The sequence below is a fragment of the Nesoenas mayeri genome (genome assembly GCF_963082525.1).
Source record: "Nesoenas mayeri genome assembly, chromosome: 4".
Taxonomy (NCBI): Eukaryota; Metazoa; Chordata; class Aves; order Columbiformes; family Columbidae; genus Nesoenas; species Nesoenas mayeri.
Window position 1 is genome coordinate 344,151 of NC_137540.1, and position 11,308 is coordinate 355,458.

Consider the following 11,308-nt stretch of genomic DNA (forward strand, 5'->3'; position numbering starts at 1 on the left):
TTTGACTCAGCAGGTCTTTCTCGCCAGCACACTAAGCAAACAAAGAGCCACGCAGCGCATTATTACAGTGATGCAAAGGAGAGTTATTTCACAAATGACAGCAGTTACTATTGTTCCTTCTCCCTGAGATAAGGGCGTTTATAAACCACAGTGGCAGCCTGGGAACTCCGGGGATGCTGAGGCGTCCTCTCACTGATCACTATCTCTAGTTTCGGCGTTCACATTGCAACACACTCTTAAAACCAGGGAAAGCTGCCATATCCAAACAGCTACAGGAGAAGAGATGTTCGCCTCCCCTTAACAACCTTGGGAAAGGGTCTAAACAGACAGCAAATCATCAAAATAAACCCTTTAGAGTCACCAAAGCACCATCAGCTATTGTGCAAGCTATTATGAAACATATCTGACTATGAGCCAGGTGAGTTTTTCGTTTTGAAGCCATTGCAATACAAAGAGCGTCAGGTGTCGCACAGCGCGGGGCCGGGGCCGAACGCAGCCTGCGGGACCCACGCGCCGGGGTGGCCGCGCCGTCTGTCACACGCGTTACGGAACCGCTCCGCTTACTTTGGTTTCCTTTTCTGCTGTTCGCTGCATGAAGGAATAAAAAGCCCGTCCACCTCTTCCAGCTCAGTTGTGCTTTCAGGCTCCTTTATGGCTGCAAATATTCCACAGAGATATTTAAATGTCTTGAAGAGTACTTTTCAGCGTTGATCAGTTTCAGTTGATTAGTATGTTTCACCCCAAACAAAGCTTTGGGCACCATACACCACCTGACAGAGTTTCTAAATAGCCACCTTAACAGAAACGGAGATACTTCATCTCTGCCAAACTGCACCTTCGCTGCTCTAAGAAACAAATACGATATAATGTGTGCGGATGCTCAGAAACTCTGAGAAGCAGTACAGTTTTTTTTCTGGAAACAACAATGACAAGGTTCAGAACTCGTTTTTCAAGCTGTTTTGTTGTTCCTTGCCAATTTTGCTGAGGGTGTGTGAAGACCTCGGAGTCTGCAGCTGTCCGGAGCAGACTCACCGGCAGGTCCCAGCAGACGCCCCAATTCACACCCGCACTGCAGAAACAGACAGGTCGTCCTTACAGTACAGCTTTCAGGAAACACCAAATCAAGCAGCAACACCGTAACAAAGGCAGGTAGTGTCCGTGTATCAGCTACAGTGCTACGGGAAAATTTTTTTAAAAAGATCAAAAAAAGGAACTATCCTGTGAGTTACTGCTCTGGGAGCTTTTTATCGTCACCTGGAAAACACAAGCCAAGCCTCCCTGCCCTCAGCCAGTGCCTCAAAGCTCTAAAGCAACAAAGCATTACAAAGAAACAGAAGAAGGTATCAAATATTTGCATTTTCATAAAGCCTTTGATAAAACTGCCCGGCAGCTCAAGGCCGAGTGACAACGCTCCATCCCGCTTCTGTGAGCGGCCAAAGGGCAAAAGCGACCCTAGTGCAGGTACTAACCAGAGAACGCCGTTAAAGCCGAGTCCTTCTGTCAGTCTCAGGCAAGCCGGGCAGCCTCGGCTGGCCTCAGCCCCTCTGGCTGGGCTGGACGGGCCCTGGCGGCACCACAACACAGGGCAGGGTTTGGCTCCAGTGTTTTCAACGCAAAAGAATTGAAATTGGCTGCGTTGGGATTTTAAGACTCACCATCTGCAAAGCAAAGCAAAGCAAAGCGCTCCAGCAGCCACTGGTACCAGCCGTGCTGGAAAGTGGGTTTACTTTCAACATCTGAATAAACTGCAACAATCTAAGCAATAAAACACAAACAAATTCCCAAACAACCTTTTGGACCCCGGGGGCACCTTTGGGTGCGGTTTTACTTCCACCAGTCCAGCCTGCAACCAAACCAGGTTTCAATGATTACAAGACTTTACCCAGTCACTGTGTAGAGGCTGCAAATCAGCCGTACAGCAGGACGGCAAGGCTGGCAGATGAGACTATTGCTTCACACGACTACACTGCTTCTGGTCAGTTAAAATCCCAGCAGGCCACAGAAATCGCAGAAAAGCCACGGATGCCATACAAACGGGAGCCGCTGCTGAAGGGAACGGCCCGATGGTAACTCAGACACACCACCGAGCTCTGAAACAGCTGCTCCGAGCGGCTGAGACTAAAACGCCAGAGGCAACCCCATGCAAGCAGGACAGAAGTCATGAAGAAACACCAGCCTCTATATCACACACACACGAACCACGAGCAAGCCCTTGCAAGTTTTCCTAAATCCTGTAACCTGTCTGTGGGTGCTGTATCGGGTTAAGCAGCCCGACAGGCTGGTCCCGTAGGGCAGCTCCCTGGTTTCCAAGGGCAACAGCTCTGATCTGCCCATGTTCTGCCCAAGTTCTTGCCCGACATGTGACAATCTCTTACTAGCAAACCTATGAACATGTCACGTCTTTTGCTCTCATCCTCTCTCTTTCTTTCACTTGGGCTTCAACGCCGCATCAATATACCGTCCAAGCACCCACCTCCCTGCGCTGCAGCTGCACCACTTGTGACGACCAGAAAAACCAGCGTCAGGACCAGGCGGGTTGGAGAGCCGACAAAGCTGCTACTCCACAAAGCACACGGCTGGACTCCCACCTGGAGTGTAATCCCAAAAGATAATGGTAGTGACAAAACATCTGTGTTGCAAAGCGTTTGACTGCTGTGCCGACACGGATACACACATTACCTCAAACAACAGTGACCTGTGAACCCTGCACACAGGGTTCAACATCGAGTTGGTTTTATTGTATTTTAGAAGTATTCTAAAGATTTACTGCAGCTCAGCATGTTCAAGTAAATCTTCTTGCTCCTTTTGTGTGTCTGGAATCATCTGGATCTAAAAAGCAGGTGTCACTGGCATAAACGACTCTCACAACCTCCTTCCCTTGCACTCGTGGCCTTATCTGACTCATGGAATCACCTCATCTCTCTTACCTCAAATAAAACAACTTAGGCAAGAGGGAGAAAGATTAGTTGGAGGAAAAAAAAATACATCCAAGACAAAACCCACAGAGCAAATGGAGCTGTAACAGGAGACATCCTCTTACGACGTTCTGCTCTGTCAGCACGTGTTCTCCCGAGGTACCACCGACCTGCAAGGGCTTTCATTAGCTCACAGACACCAAACACACCTGTCCAGATTTTTAAGTGTAAAGCAGCTGTACGGTACCATTCAATCCTGTGGCAAGACCTCGAGAGAGAGAGAACAGTTTAACAACTGCATCATAACGAAACAAAAAAAAACCCCATGCCAACCTTCAAATAAACCTCCAAAATATTCTGAAACACTGTCTTGTCAGTGTACGGGTCACTGCCTCCACGGAAACACGGAGATGTCAACACCGAGCACTGGTTTTCATGGCTTCTCATGGAAATGACAACCCCCGGCACCGCAGGGAGAGCTCCTGCGCCAGCAGGAAACGCTCCTCAGCGAGGCAGCTTCTCTCAGTTTACAGCTGTGTGGAAAAGGATTAAGATATCACAGAGGATGTCACATTTTTTTAATACACACACAAGATGCAAAAATAGCCTTCTCCACACGCCCCAGCTTATCTCGACTAAAAATAACCGCAGCACTGAAGAACCAGGGGAAGCAGGCAGGAACAGTCACTTTGGGTGCTCTTGCAGATGAGGAACAGACGATGCTGAGCTGTCACACGCTATGAAACCTGGTCTGGCGGTACCGGAGCAGAGCCTGGGGAACAGGGCTCCACAGGCCACCGAGGGGCCTCCCGCTAAGCCAACACCAGCACAGACCTGAAGCCTTTGTGCCCGGGACCACGGCTGACAGCGGCGCAGCCAGTGCCGCACAGAGTAACTGCTGCTCAGAGCAGGTGCAAGAACGACTACACCTGCAAGGCCATGCGCTCTGCAGGTAGCCAGCAGTTAACTTGCTTAACTTACTGAACTTAAACACAAAACGGCGCTTCTGTGGCAGAGTGAAGTTCTACCCCCTGCTCTGGTGACACTCCCAAAGCATCCGGTGGACAAGCACACCTCATTAGCAGCAGAATCCACTGCTCTTGCTGCTCCACCAACAAATGACAGCTGGTTTTTCAGAAATAAAACCACCACACAAACACAGAACCAAAGACAGGATGCTGAACAAACTGATTTACAGAGTTTGCCTCAAGAGAAACAGCCCAAGACACCACGCAAACCGACGGCGATTCCGGTAACTGCCGTTCCTGCAGACACTGCTCGCGCTGCGTCAGCCAGTCGGCAACGAGCGGGCTCTGGCACACACTGCTGCATGGGCAGCTGCACCTCTGGGAACTTCCCTACACCCTTTGGAAAGCTGTTCCTCCAAGCTTAGCTGAACAGCCGCTGCAGAGGACGGGTACGCGAGGGACAGACCATCGCCCAGCCGGGCAGCCCCTACGCTGACCCCCTGAACTGCCACGCTCGCCTCAGCGCCGCTTCCACCGCAGCTACACAGAGCCCTCCTTAGAAAGAGCTTGGAACAGGAAAAAGAGCTTGGAACAGTAAAAGCATGATGCCTAAGATTAAATCTTTTTCTCAAAAGCTCATTTTCTGTCCTAAATGGCTCAGTACCTTGCACACACGTCGCAGCACTACAGTGCATAAAGATCTTGTGATTAGGAAAAAAATAAATCTAAAAATGAAGGGTTTTACAGGATGCTGTCTGTTTAAACAGCTCATCAGGGAGGGAGTTCTGGTCTGTGCACAGAAGCTCACAGTCAGAGAAGCCCTTCATACAGCTCAAAGCCAAGTCAGGTCATTCCACCCGCGTTTAGCATTACAGAAATTATGTCCTCACCTCACTGGTGACAGCTTTGCTGAGTAACGGTTTAAATGAAGTACATTAGCTCCAAAAGGAGAAGAAAAAAGAAAGATACACACCCGAAAATAATCAGCTAAGATGTGACTATTCACCCAGGATGTAGACAGAAGGGGACAAAGCAAAAGCAAAACCCTTGGTCACCCACACCATGGCCCAAGCCCAGAAGATAAAGCTGATGTCTATTTTAAGATGGATAGGTACGTGCAGATCCCATACAGTTTTCGTGTGTTTTTAAAGCACACACAACAGCTACTTCAGAGTACTGGAGCTCACCCGATACACCACAAGAACGCGACACGGAAGCTTAGGAAGCAGAAACTGTTTGGTACCCAGACGCCCCACGTGAGAGGGCACAGCGGCAACGCACTTGAACCTGGTCGGGCACCCAGCGCGCAATGCCCTTGACTGGGGTTTGTTCCCTACAAGAGCACTCGGAGCAAGCGTTTGCCAGCCCACGACTGCACCCCAAGCCAAGGGCTGATGTTTGACTTCTCAGGGCGGCACGAACCGTTGCCAGAAGAAAGAGTCCAGAAGGGACTCTGCGCGGTGCCGATTTAGCGGAGCCCGTGTCCGAGCGTGGCTCTCAACCGCCAGCACAAACCGCCTCCCTCCGGAGCCCCGCGGGTCCGCTCTGCCGGCGCCCCCCGCGGGCACCCCCCGCGGGCACCCCCCGCCGCCCGGGGAGCGGCCAGGCCAGGGCGGCACCGCCGCGGCGCGGAGCCGGCGGACGCCCCGTCCCTGCGCCCGGCCGCCCCGTGCGGGCGCCGCCAGCTCCCCCGGGGCTGCCCGCAGCCTGCAGGGCACCGCCCGCTGCGCGCCGGCCCCGCACAGACCCCCGCCCGGCCACGGCAGCTCCGGCCCGCCCGGCCCGGGCAGCACGGGAGGCAGCGCCCGCCGCCCCGCCCCAGGGCGCCGCTACTCACGGGGGCCGTCGCCGGCGGCTCCGTCGGGCCCCGTGTAGCTCAGCAGCAGCACGGGCAGCGCGGCCCCGCCGCGGGGGGCCGGGGGTCTCCACACGCCGGGCGGGGCGGTGGCTCCATGGCCGGGGTAGAGCAGGAAGAACGGCGGCGAGTCCGGGCGCGCCTCGTCCTCCTCCTCGGCCGCCGCCGGCTCCCCGGGCTCGGCGCGCCGCTCCATGCCGGGGGGCGCCTCCCCGCCGGGCCCGTCCCGGCAACTTCCCGCCAGCGGCGGCACAAGCGGCTCCCGCTCCGCCTCCGCCATCGCCGCGCGGCCCCGCCCGCCCGGGCAGCAGCGCCGGGGCCGCCCCGCTGCGGGAGGGGCGCTCGGGGCCGGGCCGCTCAACCGCTACGGCCGCGGCTGCGCGGGGAGGGGCCGGGGCCGCGGGGCCCCAACGGTGGCACCCCACCGGCCCCCCTGGCCATGGCCTGGCTCCCGGGGCCCCCCTGGCCGTGACCCGGCTCCCGGCCGCCCGGGCCCGCCAGCGCGGCCTGAAGGATGGACCGCGGGAGCCGGACAAAACCAGCACTAACCAAACCCGTCTGGGGGCAGGGCACCCCTCTGCTGGCGGCAGGGCACCCCTCTGCTGGCGGCTTGGGGCTTGTCCCCAGCCTCATGTACTCCACACTTCGTTCCTCCCGGCTGATACATTTCTCACACCTTAAAGAACAAAAGACAAGCTCACCTGGTCTCCTAACAAAGACACCCGCCCTCGGTGTGTGTTTCCACATCCATGTCCACAGCCGGCAGCAGCCCCGTGCTCTCAGTCACCACCGCTGCGGCACTCCGCTGGATCAGAGTCCGCACGGGAAAGCACAGGCTTTAATCTTAAAAATCCACCTTCGTGCAGGAACAAGGAAGTCGGACTCCAACGTGCTTTACCTTACCCACGAAGCAAAGCCACATCTCCTGCCTCCCCAAGGGTGAGACCTGATGGACGAAAGCATTTGCAGACCCTTTGGCTAGAAGTGACAATACAATGTCCAAATATACTCCTTCCTATTAAGACAATGCTGATGGGAATTTCTCTCAGGAGGGTTGTCTTTCTGAAGAGAGTAACAAACCCTTTTCGTTAAGGCAAGGCAATAAACACGGACCACAGTGTTGACAACAGGGAGAACAGCAACCTGACGGTTTATAAAGAACATCCTGCACTCGGTGCACTATGGTCAGGCTGAAACACGTTGCTTTTTCTTTTTAAATCTCACATTAACAATTGCAAAAACAAAGCTCTAAAGGCAACCAATTTCCAGAGACAGCTTTTTCTGGGGGTGCCCCAAGTCATGCAACATGTTGCAACTTACCTAACAGATGCTTTAACCCATCTTAAAAACCCAAATGTTTGGGTTTGAGATTTGTATTTGCCAGCACTAGTGACAATAAAACAACACCCAGGCTGTGGCTGATGGAATATCATAGAAGACAACTATGAAAGCCTTGACACACTTTAAGGCAGCAGCAGATCTATTTCCATGTGAGTTGGATATACTTTGCTTGCCCTGTACAAGCAGCGTTTCAGGTGCTGGTGCAGAAAGCACTGTCCATCTCTGCCACGCCAGCTCCTCTGTCCAGGCTTCCCCAGGTGAGCCAGGCTCACCCCGCACGCCTGTCACCCACCAAGGGTTATGTTTTCCAGGTGCAGAAAGACAGCAACGTTACCTACCGATAATTTTCAGTACCATCGTCCTGCCAATAAGGAGATCCACACTGCTGACTAGATTGTCCTTCGGACAGGTTTGCTCTGTATATGCAGTTTTTCCAGCTCTAGAACAGCAGGGTACCTCACACCTCTCCTTCGAGGGTTCTACTGCCTGCGTGCTTTTCAAATGCACGTCGTTTACGTGCAAGTGGGACTGGCGGAGTCTCGAACCGCCGCACCCTGGGCCAGCGGATGGAAGGGGCGCTGGGCGGGTGACCCCGGCAGTGCGGGACCATGCCGGGAAGCAAAGCTGCTGCCCACATACCTAAATCCTGACCTGCAGCAGGGGCCGCGGGGGCAGCCAGACTTGCTAAGCAGGAGCCCAGGGCGACGAGTGCCATCCCATGGCCGAAGCGCATCCTGGGCCGTGTCCGCGCCTCCTCCAGAAACACTGCGGGAGAAACAAAAACCAGCACTAGCCACGACCTTCTTCACTTCTCCATATTTTCATGACCATCTGCGGTCCTTCCCATTTCACACCCCTCCCTCCATTTTCAAGGGCATCTTCAAAATCTATTTACCATGAGGGGTTTCCCTCCAGCACGAAACACCCTGCTAAGAAGTATTTCTTAGAGCAACATAACAGTGTCCTCTCTCCCATGGCACTAATACACAGTCTTCCCGTGACCACTCACACATAAAACCATATTGAAAGAACTATTTATGGCTTTGTCCAATCTCTGAACTAACCAACTGCAGATAATGTTGTGTTTAATTTTCATTAACCGGCGGGTCCGGGGAGACGTGCTGTGCCATCTGCTGGCTCTCCGCACTAGACGTGCTGATACGCTGCGTTTGCTGTTGCCTTGAGCCTTAATCCAGCATTTCTGGGAGCGAGTCACTAACAGCACGCTAATTTATGATTTCTCTTATTTATTGCTCAGATGGAAGTTGACAGAATTGTGATTGCCAGCTGCCTAAAGCTTTCTGAGGGGACGCAAAGCTGTCTTGGGTACTTACAGCTTGCCTGCAGATCTACAAAATATCATCAGCCCTTCATGTTTGCACAAAGTGCAAACCATACATGAGCAGGTGCTGTAGTAATGAGATCAGTTAGCGTCTCTGCTGGATATTTCCCACATCCAACGCGATAGCTGTTATGAAACACTATTCACCCCCAGGAGGAATTTCCTGGCGTGTTACCTTTGGTGGCCTCTTTGCAGAGCCCCAGGAGCGCGGCTCAGCGTTCTCAGCGGCACCTCCATCATGGTACCAGCACAGCGCTAATAGGAGACGTGGTTTTGGGAAAAGCTCTAGTTCCCTCCTTGGTAAGGCTGCAACTCACTCAAAGCCACGCATTTTTCCCTGGGGAAAGCAAGCAGACAACAGTGTTGGCTGCTGCTCACAGTAAGGGAGAGCGGGCAGAGGTGAAGCACAGCGTGATCCGCACAGCTAACGGGCTGCACAGCTCACCGGCGGCGATGGCGAGCACAGCTCAAACGAGACAACGCTTGCAGTGAGCAACTCAAGCAAGCCTCACGTTTGCCTCTACAACTCTTGCAGAGCAAGAGATGCAGGGTTCGGCATGCTCCTGGGCCCTGGCAAAGCCCAGCTCTGGCAGAGCAAGAGATGCAGGGTTCAGCATGCTCCTGGGCCCTGGCAAAGCCCAGCTCTGGCAGAGCAAGAGACGCAGGGTTCAGCATGCTCCTGGGCCCTGGCAAAGCCCAGCTCTGGCAGAGCAAGAGATGCAGGGTTCGGCATGCTCCTGGGCCCTGGCAAAGCCCAGCTCTGGCAGAGCAAGAGATGCAGGGTTCGGCATGCTCCTGGGCCCTGGCAAAGCCCAGCTCTGGCAGAGCAAGAGATGCAGGGTTCGGCATGCTCCTGGGCCCTGGCAAAGCCCAGCTCTGGTAGAACAAGAGACGCAGGGTTCGGCATGCTCCTCGGCCCTGGCAAAGCCCAGCTCTGGCAGAACAAGAGACGCAGGGTTCGGCATGCTCCTGGGCCCTGGCAAAGCCCAGCTCTGGCAGAACAAGAGACGCAGGGTTCGGCATGCTCCTCGGCAAGAGAAGCTGAGCTAGGCCCAGCTTCCCTGGAAAAGCCCAGCTCTAGGCAGCGATTTTCATCTTAAAACAGTTGCTGCCAGAGAACGTGATGTTTCAAATGCTCTCTGGCTTTTGCCCTCGCACAAGAGCCCGACCTCCATTTCGTTACGTGCAAAGCTGCATGAATGTCTGTGTCCAAGAACGTTATTTTACCTTAGCACTCCTCCTCCCTTCTGCAAGGATCTTCTCCCACGAGAAGCATGTACAGGCTCCCCCCAGCCACTTCAGGCTGTGAACAATCACTTCATTCCTGCACTTACCTGCAGCTTTCCTCTCCCACTGACACCCCTGCTCCCAGCACAGGCGGCAGGTCCCAGCTCTGACCTAAAACACCGAGTTTTCTCCCCGGCGAGCCCTTGGCGCAGCCCCCACCAGCCCTTGCGCCCAGGCTGCGCAGGACGAAAAGATGTGCCACGCAGTTTCATGGTGGGGATCAACTCCCAACGCTTTGCAGCCTGCTTCTGTGCAGCAACTTTATTTAATGATGCAGAACTCACCTGCTGTTCGGCCTGTGAGCAGCAGGGGGCAAACTAACGCTGGACCACTAGAGTCAGCCCAAACAGTCCTTACATGATTTTGTCCTTTGTGTTTATGTACCACAGCAGAATCCCCTTTGAAATTACCATGCATAGCTCCACATCCCACGGATCCAGGACATGTGGGGACTACAAAAAGTCTCCTTATTCCTGTTCCCATCTGTCCAGCTTCAGTTTGTTGTTTCTCCATCTCTCCCTTTAACAACCAGCTTTGAGAATACACAAAATATTCTCCAGTCAGCCATTAACAGCATTTCCTGACAACACAGCTATTCCCCAAGCCATTCCGCTTGGGAAACAGCAGTGCCGTTCAGATGTGACTGGTACACAAATGCAGGCAGGGGCTCCCTGACACCTGCCCCAGACACAAGTGCTGGTCTTACCTAAGACAGCATTTGTTAAGCTTGAAAGCAAAACCGATTGGTCATTCCCCGTTTACAGCCTGACCTGTGACTGCCCACTCACAGTCACCTCCCAGCAGGAACTTCAGTGTGGGGCCAGAGGTGTTTTCCCACCAGCAGGCACAGAAATAACCAAGCACTTGGAAAGTTTGCCTTCAAACTGAAGACGTTACATTTTAACCCCTTTGTCCTGGAGCGATGCTACCTGTAACAGCAGAAAACAATTAACATTTTATCACAGACAAAGGTAACGTATTTATCACAGATATAAATAGGTATGAAATCCAGAAGAGTCTCTCTTGGCTTCTCACCGAATCCAGGAGAGGAAACACTGTCTCAGGCCACGTGGTGTCGCAGCGATAGCTTTCTGCTTAGCTACAAAAATATTGAAGAGAGCCTGAAAGTGGTTAGTTATTAAACCTGAGCAGGAGTTAATCCAAACAAGAACTAGAGAAAATACCATCACTCCGCGTATCTCATCCTGCAGCTCAATGCAGAACAAGGATGGAGCAGGAAAGGGCAGCAAAAAGGAGAAGGCAGCGGCAGCAGCGTGAGCCCCACCTGAGCCCGCCCTCAGGAGGGCTCTCCACCCCACCCCATCGCCCCACCAGCCCATTCCCTTCACTGACGCGTCCCCTGCAGCCCCCCAAAGTCAGTATTTACTGGACAGAAAGACCACGGCATCGCGACAGAGGAAAACAGGTGAGGAAGGGGCCCTGTGCTGCGTTTGGAGGTGACACCTTCTAAGAAGCATCCTCTAAAAAAACAAGAACCATATACACAACAAACCAAACACACACAAAAATAGCCCACCCACCAAAACAACCCCACAAATGCACCTCTCCGCAAGTTTTCTTAAGGATAAAAACCACCGTA